The sequence below is a fragment of the Rhinatrema bivittatum genome, chromosome 9, assembly GCF_901001135.1.
Source record: "Rhinatrema bivittatum chromosome 9, aRhiBiv1.1, whole genome shotgun sequence".
NCBI lineage: Eukaryota > Metazoa > Chordata > Amphibia > Gymnophiona > Rhinatrematidae > Rhinatrema > Rhinatrema bivittatum.
In genome coordinates this window covers 26,321,820-26,336,597 of record NC_042623.1, presented here as the reverse complement: position 1 = coordinate 26,336,597, position 14,778 = coordinate 26,321,820, and the positions used below count along the sequence as shown (strand labels likewise).

At 47.9% G+C, this 14,778-nt stretch overlaps 1 protein-coding gene across 8 annotated transcripts in view; it reads right to left on the bottom strand.

The window, feature by feature from the left end:
• The window catches only part of LOC115098699 (protein NLRC3-like), a 157,216-nt gene extending 143,695 nt beyond the window's left edge, over positions 1-13,521 (bottom strand). For 5 of the 8 annotated variants that reach the window (XM_029615514.1, XM_029615516.1, XM_029615515.1 and 2 more), the window contains exons 1-2: positions 12,552-12,990; positions 12,134-12,219 (exon numbers count right to left, since the gene is read on the bottom strand). The gene's annotated coding sequence lies outside the window, so the exon portion shown is untranslated. Of the gene's footprint in view, positions 1-12,133; positions 12,220-12,551; positions 12,991-13,060; positions 13,418-13,490 lie in introns of those variants that run through there. The other 3 variants (XM_029615512.1, XM_029615513.1, XM_029615517.1) reach the window with 3 other exon arrangements.
• Positions 13,522-14,778: the final 1,257 nt, after the last annotated feature.

Sequence of the window (14,778 nt, the reverse complement as noted above, 5' to 3'; positions counted from 1 at the left end):
TTTTTAATGTTTGGTATTTCTGAAATCGCTCAGTTAAAATTAGCCCTACCTGGATTTCCTTGAAAGTTATACAGATAAACGCCTATTTTGATAAATATTTAGTTATTATAAGGATGTATTGTACTTATCTGTATACAATTATAAAAATTGTTTGTTTAAATTTTGAAAATGCATAAATAAAAAATTTAAAAAAAAAAAGAAGCATGTATGGGAGCATTTGCATGTATGAGCATCTGCACTTGTGTGAGAGCATGTAACAGTATCTGTGCATCTGAGACAGCATGTATGAGAGCATGTGTGAAAGCATCTGTGTGCATGTGAAAGAACTTGTTTGTGTGTGTGAGCATGAACATACGTGTATGTATATGAGGAGAAAGTTCACCCTCCCTGCCCCTCCCCCCTCCATGCAATAATCTATTGAATTCTCGGTGTGATTGGAAATCAAGTTTCCCAAGTATGGAAAGCAGGGGATTTTTTTATCCATATTAGTTTTAATTACTGGGTTTTATTTGATGACTGCTATTTTGAAACATTATTGATTGCAAAATTTTAAAAGTTTTTTTTAATTATTGGCTGTTATTCTATTCATCTGCCATTTTAAAATATCCTTTTTTTTTAGTATGTTTTTACTATTATCACTGCTGTTTTATATTCTTTGATTTTATTGTTTTGAGGAATGTCATTTCTATTTTTTTCATTGTTGCTTTGCACACAGTCTGGTTTGTTGAGGTTTCCAGTTCATTTCTGTTTATACTTTATGGTCTTTTATTCTGAATCTTTATTCTGCATGTGTGACTCTGTTTGATATTCTGCTGCCATGTAGTTTCTGTGTAGGGATCTAGGCTGGATGTTCTGTTTTCCTAATAGGAGATGTGTTGGTGTTTAGGGCCTGGTGTAATATTTGCAGTGTGGCCTTTTCATAATTAGGGTTTTTACTGTTTGAGGGCTAGCAGTTAGTGCTGTTTTAGTATGGGAGATTTACAAATATTGTAACTGTAATTCAGTTTACACTGGGCTTTCAGAGGACAGAGCCCACACCCAACATATATTAATATAGGCCTAACGCCATATTTATTTCAAGTATGTTTTTTGCAGGTTTGTGATATTTTTTACCTCAGAACATTTTACTCTCAATGTCTTTTTTCATGTAAAATTATTATAAATGGAGAAATTACTTACCTGATCATTTCATTTTCCTTAGTGTAGACAGATGGACTCAGGACCAATGGGTATAGTGTGCTCCTGATAGCAGTTGGAGACTGAGTCAGATTTCAATCTGACGTCAGCTCCTAGTACATATACCCCTGCAGGAAGTGCAGTTCTTCAGTATTCTCCTCAAAAAGCATTGTGGATATATGTGTGACTGACTGATTGATTAACTTAATAATTTGGTTAACTTGAATAACTTCATAACTTGGTTAAACATTCAAACTTGATTAACTTGATTAACTTGAACGGTTGTTTGATTATAGCTGGAGACCGCCAGTGTACTCAACCAGAAAGTGTCGACACCCGGCAGGGTGGATGCCCTAGGTAAATGAAAACATGGCATACCCTTGAATTATTTGAAAGACCATGCGTAACGGCAGCCAAGGGTGGGATGCTGAGTCCATCTGTCTACATTAAGGAAAACAAAATTATCAGGTAAGTAATTTCTCCATTTCCTAGCGTGTAGCAGATGGACTCAGGACCAATGGGATGTATAAAAGCTACTCCCGAACCGGGTGGGAGGCTGCCCGTGGTCCACTTAGTATTGCCCTTGCAAATGCCATCTTCTCCCGAGCCTGAATGTCCAGATGGTAGAATCTGGAGAAAGTATGGATGGAGGACCATGTAGGCGCCCTGCAGATCTCGGCAGGTGACAGCATTCTAGTTTCTGCCCAGGATACTGCCTGGGCTCTGGTAGAATGGGCCTTGACCTGTAGAGGTGGTGGCTTGCCAGCTTCTACGTAGGCCGCCTTGATTGACTTCCTTGATCCAGCGGGCAATGGTTGCCCGCAAGGCCGCTTCCCCTTGTCTCTTTCCGCTGTGAAGGACGAAAAGGTGGTCCGTTCTTCGTACGGGTTCCGACATTTCCAGGTATCTAGATAGGAATCTGCCGATGTTGAAGTGACGTAGACTATGGGCTTCTTCCGAATTCTTCAAGCCATCCGTCGTTCGTAGCGAGATGGTCTGGTTGAGGTGGAAGTGTGAGACCACTTTGGGGAGGAAGGAGGGAACTGTGCATAGTTGGATGGACCCCGGGGTGAGCCTGAGGAATGGCTCACTGCAGGACAGTGCTTGTAGTTCCGAGATGCGTCGGGCTGAACACACTGCCAGCAAGAACACCGTCTTTAGGGTTAACAGGCGGAGGGACAGGCCTCGGAGGGGTCTGAAGGCAGTTCCCGCTAGGAAGTCCAAAACGAGATTGAGGTTCCACAGAGGTACCGGCCACTTTAGTGGTGGGCGAATGTGTTTGACTCCTTTCAGGAAGCGTGACACGTCCAGGTGAGAAGCTATGCTGTCATCCTCACTCTTGGAGCCATAGCATGACAATGTGGCCAGTTGTACCTTGATGGAGATGAGGGACAGACCCTTCTGTAGTCCATTCTGTAAGAATTCCAGGATCACGGGAAATTTGAATGAGCGTGGCTTGATGTTGTGGTCTTCGCACCAGGCTTCAAATACTCTCCAGATCCTTATGTACATTAACGATGTGGAGAACTTGCGTACTCGGAGGAGGGTGTCGATTACCGCCCCCCCCCCCCCCCCGAGTATCCGCTCTTTCTCAGGTGGGCCCTCTCAATGGCCAGACCGTAAGAGAGAATTGAGCTGGGTCCTCATGGAGGATCGGACCTTGTTGTAGCAGGTCCCTGTGTGGTGGTAGGGGTAGAGGGTTCCCTGCTAGCAGTCTTCTCATGTCTGCGTACCAGGGTGGTCTTGGCCATCCGGAGCCACCAGAAGAACTAGTCCCTTGTGTAGTTGTATCTTGTGAATGATCACGCCCAATAGGGGCCACGGCAGGAAGGCGTAAAGAAGAGTCCCAGGTGGCCAGGTCTGTACCAGGGCATCGATCCCTTGGGACTGCGGTTCCTGCCTGCGGCTGAAGTATCTGGATACTTGGGCGTTGCATCTGCTTGCCAGAAGGTCCATGTCCGGTGTCCCCCACCGATTCACTATCAATTGGAAGGCTGCGGACGACAGCCTCCATTCTCCTGGGTCTAGACTTTCCCTGCTGAGGAAATCTGCCGTGATGTTGTCTTTCCCGGCGATGTGGACGGCGGAGATCTCCTGGAGGTTTGCTTCCGCCGACACCATCAGGGGGTCTATTTCTAGGACACCTGTTGGCTCCTGGTTCCCCCCTGCCGGTTGATGTAGGCCACTGTCGTGGCGTTGTCAGACATTACTCTGACCGCTTTGTTTCGGAGTCTGTGAGCGAACCGCAGACATGCTAGTCTGACTGCCCGCGCTTCTAGGCGGTTGATGTTCCATCCTGCCTCTTCTACGTTCCACTGCCCTTGAGTGGTTAACTCCTCGCAGTGTGCTCCCCATCCTCGTAGACTGGCATCTGTGGGTTGGGAAGGATAGCCTTGATCCCCGGCTCATGTGGCTGGCCTGCAGCCCCTACCTTAGTTAGGTCCGAACTCTGCCCGGGAGTGATAGACGTACGGTGTAGTTCTGGGTCCGTGGGCTCCACCATGATAGGAGTGAGTGCAGTAGAGGCCTCATGTGGGCTCGCGCCCACATGAGGCCAGGGTGGATGCCATCAGCCAGAGGACTTGCAGGTAATCCCATGCTGTGGGAAGAGGATCGTTCAGCAAGGTTTGCAGCCGGTTCCACAATTTTGATCTCCTTGTGGGGGGGTCAGGCTGACCTTGTCCTCTTTGCTGTCGAATCAGACTCCTAGGTATTCCAGCGACTGTGAGGGCTGTAGGGAGCTTTTGTTTGTGTTGACCACCCATTCTAGGCTCTCCAGTAGAGTTATGACTCTGCTGGTTGCTTGGCGGCTTTCCTCCAGTGACTTTACCCTGATCAGCCAATCGTCCAGGTAAGGGTGAACGAGGATTCCTTCCTTCCTCAGTGTTGCCGCCGCCACCACTACTATTATCTCGGTGAACGTCCGGGGTGCTGTGGCTAACCCGAAGGGTAGTGCCCGGAACTGGTAGTGACGGTTCAGGACTTTGAAGCGTAGGTAATGCTGGTGATCCTGATGAATTGGAATGTGTAGGTAGGCTTCCGAAAGATCCAGGGATGTGAGGAACTCTCCCGGTTGTATCGCCCTTATTACGGATTGTAGGGTTTCCATGCGGAAGTGGGGAATCCTGAGGTGGCGGATGACCGACTTGAGGTCCAGGATGGGCCTGAATGTTCCCTCTTTCTTGGGGACGATAAAATAAATGGAATAATGCCCAGCATTTATTTCTTGTGGAGGCACTGGGGTTATGGCCTCGAGGGCCAGTAGCCTAGACAGTGTAGCTTCCACTGCCGCCCTCTTGGAGAGGTCGTGGCAGGGGGACTCCATGAACTTGTCCGGAGGGATTCGTAGAAAATCCAGGTAGTACCCCTTCCGAATGATGGCTAGGACCCACTTGTCCGAAGTTATCTCGATCCATCTGTGGTAGAATAGGGCTAGTCTGCCCCCTATGGCTTCTTCCCTTGGATGGGTCGGCTGAATCTCATTGTGGGGTACAGCTGAGGCCTGTACCCAAGCTGGTTCCCCTCTTGTTGTGCTTGGTCTGAAAGGACTGGTTCCTGCCTGTAGCGTGGGGGGCTCGATAGTTGCTCCTGTAAGGACTGAAGTGCTGTGAACTTCTGCCCCTGGAGGACCTGGGGAAGGGTCGCTGTTTTCTCTTCGTCTTATCCTCTGGTAGGCGAGGCAATGGGGACTCGCCCCATTTGTCGGCCAGTTTCTCTAGTTCGCTGCCGAACAGGAGGGATCCTTTGAAGGGCATCCTCGTGAGGCGTGTTTTGGAAGATGTGTCGGCCGACCAGCTTCAGAGCCAGAGTTGCCTCCTGGCTGCCACTGCAGAGGACACTCCTCTGGCCGCAGTGCACACTAGGTCGGAGGTAGCGTCCGCGAGGAATGATACTACTGGTTCCATGTCTTCTCCCGGGGTATTGTTCCTGGTTTGTGATAAGCAGGCACATGTCACCACGGTGCAGCAGACCGCAATTTGTAGAGACATAGCGGCTACGTCAAATGACTGTTTGAGGATGGACTCCAGCCGCCGGTCATGTGCATCCTTGAGCGCAGCTCCTCCCTCCACTGGGATGGTAGTGCGCTTGCAGACCGCACAGACCACGGCATCAACTCTTGGGCATGCAAGAAGATCTTTGGTTGCCGGGTTCAGGGGGTACAGGGCTGCCAAAGCTCGTCCCCCCTTGAAGGTAGACTCCAGAGCATTCCATTCCAGGTCAATCAGCTGCTGTGCTGCTTGTAACAGAGGGAAATGGCGAGAAGTCTGTCGAAGACCCTCCAGCAGGGGGTTCGGTTTAGGTTCCCCCCCGAAGTACCTGGGCCCAGGGTAGCGAGCTCCATCAGGCATTGGTTGACCAGGTCCGGGAGCTCGTCCTTTGTGAAGAAGCGTCTCATGGTTCGGTGAGGCTCTGTCCCCGGGGGGAGCCCCCCCTCTTCTAAGGGTTCGGTTTCCTCCTCAGATATGTCCGAGTCCCCATAGGTTGGGCTTCTGGGTAGTGGAAGCCTGTGCCTAGGTCTTGAAGGGCCTGGGGCATGAGGGTCCTCCTGTGGAGCATGTGGCTGGTCAGCCTGAGGTTCAGTTTGCATTTGAACAAAGGCATGAATCCCCTTGAAGAACTCCACCCATGAGATCGACGCTGGGTCAAAGCTGAAGGGCACTGGTTCCTTGGGGGTCCCCGTCTGTGGGGAGGTCCCCCTGGCTAGGTCCGGGGTACCCCCTGAGGAGCTAGAACTCGGCCCTGGGTGGGACTGGCCCTGGACTGGGTCTCCCAGGGCCTCTTCGCACTGCGTGCACAGGATGTCGGCCTCCTCGCTTTGTGCGGCTCTGATGTGGCATGCTGGGCAGAGGCCTTGAGCCTTTATCCCTGTTTCTGGAGGTGCCATGGCTGTCGCGCGTAAACTCTTGTGCGCTTAAGATGAGCGTGTAGTTGTGCGCGCAGCTGTGCGTTCAGCCGTAGATATGCGCCCGGCTCTGTGCACGCAACTTATGCGTGCAAGGTTTTGTGTATGTGTAAGTTTATGCGCACAAGTGCTTTGTGCGCCTAGCTCGAATTGTGCACTCTCGAACGGCGAACAGCGCAGCGATTAGGGCCAAGATGGCGACGGCGAGCACACGGGCAATATGGTGACCCCCTCGGAGAGTCTCCACGTGGGTAGACTCTCGGAAATAGCCGGGGCCTGGCCCTGCTAGGGCGGATCAACCCGGTGGCACTGGTCCCGGCCGGTGACCTGTGCTCCTCCTCGATGACCGGATTCAAGCAGAAGATTTCTACCTTCCCTTGTCTTCGGCGCTTCCCGGTTTCGTTCCGGGTGGTCTCCAGCTGCGGGGGGGAGAGGGCAAATACCTTCACCACCGCGCTCGAGGGTGCACCCGCTGCCTCTCAGCCATGCCCGAGGATTGGGGGCTAGGTCCTCGCGGCGATTCGGCCGCCGGACTGAGGCTTACCTCCGAGGGACCACAGAAATCACCTCGGGAATCTCAACTGGGGGAAGGACCCAAGGGTATCACTGTAGGAGAGCGGGGCTCGTCTTCAGGTAGGTTTCTTCTTTAAATTTGGATTTTCTTCTTTGAATTTGGCTCTAACGCTGTGAGAGCGTGCAGATAGTCCCTAACTGCTATGGAGATGGAAAATACTGAAGAGCTGCACTTCCTGCAGGGGTATATGTACTAGGGGCTGACGTCAGATTGAAATCTGATCCGTCTCCAACTGCTAACAGGAGTACACTATACCTATTGGTCCTGAGTCCATCTGCTACACGCTAGGAAATACAGAATTTTTGTGTGTGATGAGGGTTTGAGCACAAGGCTGTAAAGTTCACCTAGTGTGTCCAATGCCCTTGCAGTGACCCAGAGGGAGTCCATTGCACACAGACCCCCATCATTCACCCATCTCCCACTTCTCCAGGGGAAAATGCTTGGGAAAAGGTGGAAGGCAGCTCTTAGGGTTTCTGGGAATATGGCAGGGTTGCCAGCTTCCTAGAAACTGCCCGGTTTTGGAGCAGACAGCCAGGTTTTCAGGCATGCTGTGGTCCAGTCAAAAGTACTGACCGTCCTAGTTACAGGGAGAGAAAGGCAGGGTGGGAACCTCTCAGAGGAGAACTGGGTTGTATTCCTGCCCCCCACCTCTTTTCTTATGCTGTGATTGGATAGCATAGGAAGAGGAGACACAGCAGAGCCCTCAGCAAGAGCAAGTTTGCTTACCATAAACAGTGTTTTCAGCAGATAGCAGATGAATTAGCCATGCTGTCTGGGATGTCCTCTGGGCGGCTAGGTGGCAAAGCTCTCTTAGAACACTGAGTCTTTTCAGTGTAGTGCGCCTGCATGGATCTTCCCGTGCAGCCCCGGTCTCCCTCAGTCAGTATCCAAGCAAGACAAACTGGAACAATAACTGTCCAGGGAGGCGGAAGGGTCAGCATGGCTAATCCATCTGCTATCTGCGGAAAACACCATTTATGGTAAGCAAACTTGCTCTTTTCCCGTAAATAAGCAGCATGAGTTAGCCATGCTGTCTGGGAGCCCCCACTGTTGAGCGCAAAATTCTCTAATCATGACCTGATGATGAGGTAAGGTAGTGCGCTCAAGACAGTAGACAAAATAGGCGGAGAGTTCTTAACTTTTGGCTTTGCAGTCTTCAAGAAGTGCCCGAACTGAGAATCGTTCTGGCCATGTCCACGTCACCTGCGGTCTGCTTGTCTAAGCAGTAATGTGCTGTGAACATGTGCAGTGAAGATCAGACGGCAGCTTTGCAAATGCCCAGACTGGGCACCTCATGGAGGTGAGCGACTAAAGCTGCCATAGCACGGACTTGGTGAGCCTTAGGGGAGGTAGTCAAGGTTTCCGAACATTTCTGATAGCAGAACTGTATGTAGTTTGGGATACAGGAGGAAAAGGTTCTCTTAGAAACTGGAAGTCCTGGGGCATTATGATTAAATGATACAAAAAGCTGGGAGGCTCTGCGCTCACAGTGAGTTCAATGTTTATAGTAAGCGAGCGCCCGCTTACAATCAAACGTGTGTAGTTTACATTTACCCTCATTGCTATGTGGCTTTGGGTAAAAAGTCGGAAGGCTAATTTATTTATTTTTTATTTATTTAGAGTTTTTATATACCGGCAATCATGAAAACATATCTTGCTGGTTTACATAGAACGGGGGTGCAATATATACATAAAAACTAGAACTTTGGTGACCGAAGGTACAGTTACATTTAACAGGGGTAGCAGAACTTGGAGAAGGAAGAAGAGAGGAAAGAATAGAAATGGTTAAACAATATACGATTTAAATGTAGTATACAGAATAAATGTAATATACAAAAGGCATGATGTTTTAGGAGTCATTGGATTGTGTCATTGGGTTGTGTCCGGAAAAGCTTGCTTGAATAACCAAGTCTTAAGTTTTTTCCTAAAAGTTGGGAGGCAGGGCTCCTGTCTGAGGTCAGTAGGAATGGAATTCCACAGTAGAGGGCCAGCTGTGGAGGTGGCACGATCTCTTAGGGTAATGTGTCTGGTCGTTTTTGCTGGGGGAACTTGGAGGGAGCCTCTATAAGCATCTCTGGTAAGTCGAGTAGAATTATGTACTTGGAGCGGGAATTGAAGATCGAGAGTGGTGAGTTGATGTATAGTTTTGTAGGTGATAGTTATGGCTTTATACATGATGCGGAAGTATACGGGCAACCAATGAAGCTCTTGCAGGACGGGGGAAATGTGGTCTCTTTTCCTTGTGCCTGTCAGAATACGGGCTGCTGAATTTTGAACCATCTGTAGTGGTTTGGAATAGGATGATGGTAGACCTAGCAATAGGGAATTGCAATAGTCTAATTTCGAAAAAATGACTGCTTGGATGATCGTTCTGAAGTCTTGAGCGTGGAAAAGAGGTCTTATCCTTTTCAGGACCTGGAGTTTATAGAAGCAGTCTTTGGTTGTTTTGTTGATGTGTGCCTTGAAGTTTAGCCGGTTGTCTATTATCACTCCTAGGTCTCTAGCTTGTGTGGTAGGAAGATTGGTAGGAAGAGTACTGTTGTAGGTGTTGTTCTCGGGCGAGATGAGTAGGATCTCAGTCTTGGAGGAATTTAAGATGAGGTGTAGGCTGTTGAGTAGTTGTTTGATTTTTTGGTGGCATGATTCCCAGAAGTCAAGAGTATTAGAGTATGTGTCTTTGACAGGGATGATGATTTGAATATCATCTGCGTATAGGAAAAACTTTAGATTGAGGTCGGTGAGAAGTTGGCAGAGAGGAAGAAGGTAAATATTGAATAGAGTCGGAGATAATGAGGAACCTTGTGGGACTCCTATGGCAGAGTCAAATCTTGAGGATTCCTTGTTTTGGAGTTTAACTTTGTAACCTCTATTGTTGAGAAAGGTTTTAAACCAGGAAAGGACGGTGCCACTGATTCCTATGGATGACAACTGTTTTAGCAGGATGGCATGGTTGACCGTGTCGAACGCTGCGGATAGGTCCAACAAGATAAGTAGGAATGAATTTCCTTTGTCGAGTCCCAATAGGATATGGTCTGTCAAAGAGATAAGGAGGGATTCTGTGCCTCGATTTTTTCAGAATCCGTGTTGTGGGGCGAAGAGGAGATTATTGTCTTCGATGTAGTTTGAAAGTTGAGAGTTGACTAGTTTTTCCATGATCTTGGCGATGAATGGGAGGTTAGCTATGGGGCGGAAGTTGTTAGGGTCCTTCGGGTCAAGGATGGGTTTCTTTAGGAGTGGTGAGATTGAGGCCATTTTGAGATCATCTGGGTAGGATCCTTGGGCTAGAGAGCAGTTGATGATGTTTGTCAATGATGTGGCTATTGTGTCTGGAATAGATAGAAGTAGTTTGGTGGGGATGTGGTCTGCAGGATGAGACGAAGGTTTCATTCTTCTCAGGATGGTTTGTATCTCAGCGGAAGAGACGGGCTCAAAAGTGTTTAGGCTGGAGTTTTTGAAGGTCGGGTGTTGATATGTCGGGAAGGCGTCAGCTGTATTGGAGGGCAGTTGAGTTAAAAGATTGTTGATTTTGTTTTGGAAAAACTGGGCGAGTTCTTCAGCTTTAGATTGTGCCATTTCGCCGGGGATTTCTCTTGGTATGGTTTGAGTGAGGCTGGAAACATAAGCGAAGAGGGCTTTAGCATCAAAGACCAGGTTGTGGATCTTAGATGCAAAATAATCTTTTTTTGATTTTGAGGTGAGGGCTTTGTACTGGTATAGTGTGAATTTGTATGATGACATGGTGATGTCACAGGGATTTTTACGCCAAGTCGCTTCTTTTTTTCTTAAGCTTTGTTTTAGTTTTCTGAGTTCATTGGTGAACCAAGGTTGTCTGTTAGAGGCATTGGTGTGAGATTTTTTTATAGCTGAAGGGCAGAGCTTGTTAGCTATATTTTCTGTTATGTTGTTCCAGGAACGAATGGCAGTGTTCGGGTCGGTGAGATCTAATAGAGGGAGCTGTGACTCCAACTGGTTGTTAAGATCATCTGGGGAACATCGCCTTCTGTATTGGAATGAATGTGAGGGGATATTCGGAGTATTGGTTTCTTTCAGAGCGAAAGAGGTAGAGATGAGAGTGTGGTCCGACCATGGTATCTTTTTGTTCTTCAAATTGGATGTAGTCGTAATGCCTTTGTTAATGAAAATCAAGTCCAGAGTGTGACCCGCTTTGTGAGTGGGTTCGTTGACTAATTGTTTGAGGTGGAAAACTGACACCACTTTAGGAAGGAAGGCAGAATGCGGATGGAGCGTAACTTTGTCGTGATAGAATTCCAAGTAGGGCAAGTAGTGCACCAGGGCCTGCAATTCACTGACTCGTCTCGCGGACGTAAGGGCGACTAGAAATAGTACTTTCCAGGACAGGAACCTGGAATGGCAAGTGTCCAGTGGTTCAAAGGGTGGTAGCAGTAATTGGTCCAGTACCACATTTAAATCCCATGGAGCTGGAGGTTTCCAAATCAGAGGCCTGAGGCGTAAAACCCCCTTCAAGAATTTGGAGATGAGTGGGTGACAAGAGATTGGGGCCTTGTTGTGCAGAGAACGGTAGGCTGCTATGGCACTGAGATGGACTCTGACAGATGCCGTGGTATTCCAGCAGCTGCTCAGGGAACAGGTGAATGGGTCCGTCCTCTGTTCAGAGCACTAGGAAGAGTAACGGGCCCACTTCCTTTAATAATTCTGTCTGGTGCAGGGTTTCCTGGAGGAAACTAGAATATCCTGAAGCTGAGGGGAAAGGTTTAGGTGGTAGAGTACCAGCCTTTCAATCTCCATGCAGTAAGATTCAGAGATGAGTGAAGCACATGAAGCATGGAGCCTCCTTCCTGGGTGAGGAGGTTCGAACTGTTGCCCAGGGGGATCGGTCGGTCCACCAACAGCTAAACCACATACGTGTACCGCAGTTGCCTGGGCCACGCTGGAGCAATGAGTATCAGGTCTACGTTGTCCGCGATGCATTTCTGGACTGAGCGAGATATCAGAGGTATGGGAGAGTAGGCCCTCTGTCCACTCGATGAGGAATGCATCCTGCACTAGTCGTCGGGAACTGGGGAAGGTTTGTAGCTTTTGATTTTGTTCTGTAGCAAAAAGATTGATGCGTAGAAGACTCCAAGTTTGAAATAGTCTTTCCACCACACCCTGATGGAGTTCCCACTCGTGGGGGTGAAAGATTCTGCTCAGTCTGTCGGCTCTGGTGTTGTTGGTGCCCAGCAGGTATGTGGCCTGTAGGGTGATGGATTTGCTCTCTTCCCATTCCAGGATCCCTACAGCCTCCCTTCAAAGGTTCCAGGAACCGGACCCTCCTTCTTTGTTTATGTAGAACATGGCGACCTGGCTGTCCATGTGGACCATGACTGTCTTCTAGTCTAACTTCTGTTTATTCACTGCCTTACTGACTATTAAAAGCACAAACACACAAAAGAATAGTCCCCAATAGTTAACTTCACCCCAATAATTTTAAAAAAGAAAATTTCCCAAGTAAAACTTACTGATTCCTTTCAGCCACCAGCAAGGTAATCCTCTTCTCTCAGTGCTCCCCCTCCATACGTTGATGCAATGCGATTATCAGATGACACTGGGGAATTAGAGCAACAGAGGGCTCAGGAAATGCTTGAGGCTCTGGAAGCCACTTATGAAAGATTGTGACTGTAAGAGCAACAAAATTGATAAAGAGACAGTGGGGAATTGTGAGCAAGGGAAATTGAAGCAGAACACAGAAGCTTGATATCCCCATATTTGGAAGTCTGAAATGCATGAGATGCCTGAAGCAGAGATGACATTGAAATGAACACATCAGATAGTTTGAGCATCATGAGATGGGGAGGAGTAAAATGATAAGCGGATGCACAATACTAAGATGTTTTAGCTTTGTGGGTGTGAAATAAAGAAATAAATTGTTTCACCAACCTTTTGTGTTAACTATCTAATTTCCTAAGAAGGTGCAGAGCTACTTCTTACATCCACCAGAAAAGAAATGGGAAGCAGCTGAGTGGCAGGCGTCCCCCTTCATTGCCCTGAGAGGTGTGGCCTGGGTGCAGCCTGGCAGCTCACTGTTTCCCTTTAATGCATACACAGATAGAGAGTCTGGGCAGCTGGCTGGCAGGATCTAAAATTTATGAAAATTTTCCCCACCCCGGGTCCAGTCCTGGTCTGTGGAAATGCTGACAACCCTACTGACACTATCTGCCGCTCCTCTGGGGACTCTTGACCCCTGCTTTTCCCCTTCTGCAGCATTTGAAACCACTTGAAAGGTTCCAGACTACAAAGGGATCTCCGCCCCTTGCTTTTCTTGATGATTTGACCTGCGCCGTGCCTTGATGGAAGGTGGGGGCGCCATCTCACCCCTCCCCTCAAGCAATAGATTGCCTTGAGCCCCCCCCCCCCCTGAGCGTACTTGCAGCTCCCTAAAGCCTCACCGTCATAGACGGCTGCTGTTCATGTTTCACCCGTTCTCCTCTTCCTCTCCCAGCTCAGTCCCAAGTAAACAAAATGGACACGTCACACTAGCTCAACTTTTCTCCCTCTGTGTGTATAATCTAACGCCTCGACTTCGCAACCCTTGTTTTACTCCTCTCTCGGTGCCCCAGGTCTCAACCGTTTTTGTTTTTTTTTTTTGTTTTGTTTGCATGTTTTGTTTTGTTCGTTTTTTTGGTTTGTTTGTTTTTTTTTTTAATTTCCGCTCGCGCAGCAGTTTTTAGTTCCCCGCGCCAAACCGTCCTTTGACGCATTTCAAAAACCCACTCCCCGCGCGCCGCTTACCCGGTGGAACTAGCGCGGGAAAACCCCCGAGCCCGATGCTGGAGACGTTTCCGTTCCCCAGACCCTAACCACCGCCGCCACACTCACCTCCCACTTGCACAGCTTGGAAGAGAAATGAAAGTGAAAGCAAACGTGAAAAGCGATACCAATCAACTAACCGTTTCTTTAGAAGCAAATAGAAGCAAACAGAAGAGAAAAAGGCATACACATTGAAGCATGTAGCCTCTATCAATAGAATTATTACTATTGTACTGCCATAAGAATAGCAAAAGTGTACAGAGTACATTCAACAGTTAGCATTTTAGACATTAAAAGGGCCTGCATGTATTCAAAGAGGAAAAAAAAATTACTGTGGTGGATCAAGGCTCCCGATTTGTTAGGCTCATTCTTTATTGTGCGATGTGCTGATATGGCGTGCGGTATTATTAAAATTACTGGAAGGGGTTTGGGCGGCGTTATCTCCAGGCAGCGCTGCGGGCGATAATGGTTTTCACATTATCACCGGGAATAACTCATGGGAAATAACTACACCTTGTCCCGTGGCGCTCTGGGGGCGATAGTGTGCAGCGCCGCCGCTCCACGACGGGCGAAACCATACCGCCACGATGCGGCCGGCTGCCCACTATCACCCCGTCCCTTTTTTTTATTCGCGACTAGCAGAATGATGAATCTAGGGGTAAATCAGCTGAAAGGCAATGGCACCTTCCCGAGGATCTTAGTGGAAGAATATTTCTTTAAAGCCTGATTAATTCAGTGTTTCCAGATCTGAAATGCAAAATTATCATTTTTTTTCCCAAAATAATTACCATACATTGCTCAAATGCAGAATCACAGCCAGGCAATTTGGTACCTATGGCTAAAAGTGCGCCCTCACCCCACACAACACATGACACCTCAAGTTTGGAAATGTTATCTTTTTAAATTTAAAAACACTTTATAAATAGACACAAGAATGATCCTTAGGTCTCTCTGGATGTGATCCTTAACCTCTACCCAACTAATTACTAATCTCTACCTTGTTAAGCAGTAGAAGTGGGAAAGGAGTGTGTCCGTAAGTCAGCGTGGAGTTAGGGGGAATTCACCTGTTCTTTTAGAAACTAAGAGGTTTTGGGAAATGGTTTCCTCTGGTTTAATAAGTCCTGTGACGTTTACACGGATCAAAACTACCATACACTATTTTGAATAAGTAATTTGTGAATGTTACAAAAACATATAAACACTGTAAAAGCCATTTTAAAAGTTAGAGTTGTTTTTGACACGAGGTGATTAAATTGTAAGCCAAGTGCCCCCTGATACTTCTATTGATAAAGGCTACAGGCTTCAATGAGTATGCCTTTTTCTCTTCTATTAAAATTATAGGAGTGTGAGATTTTTT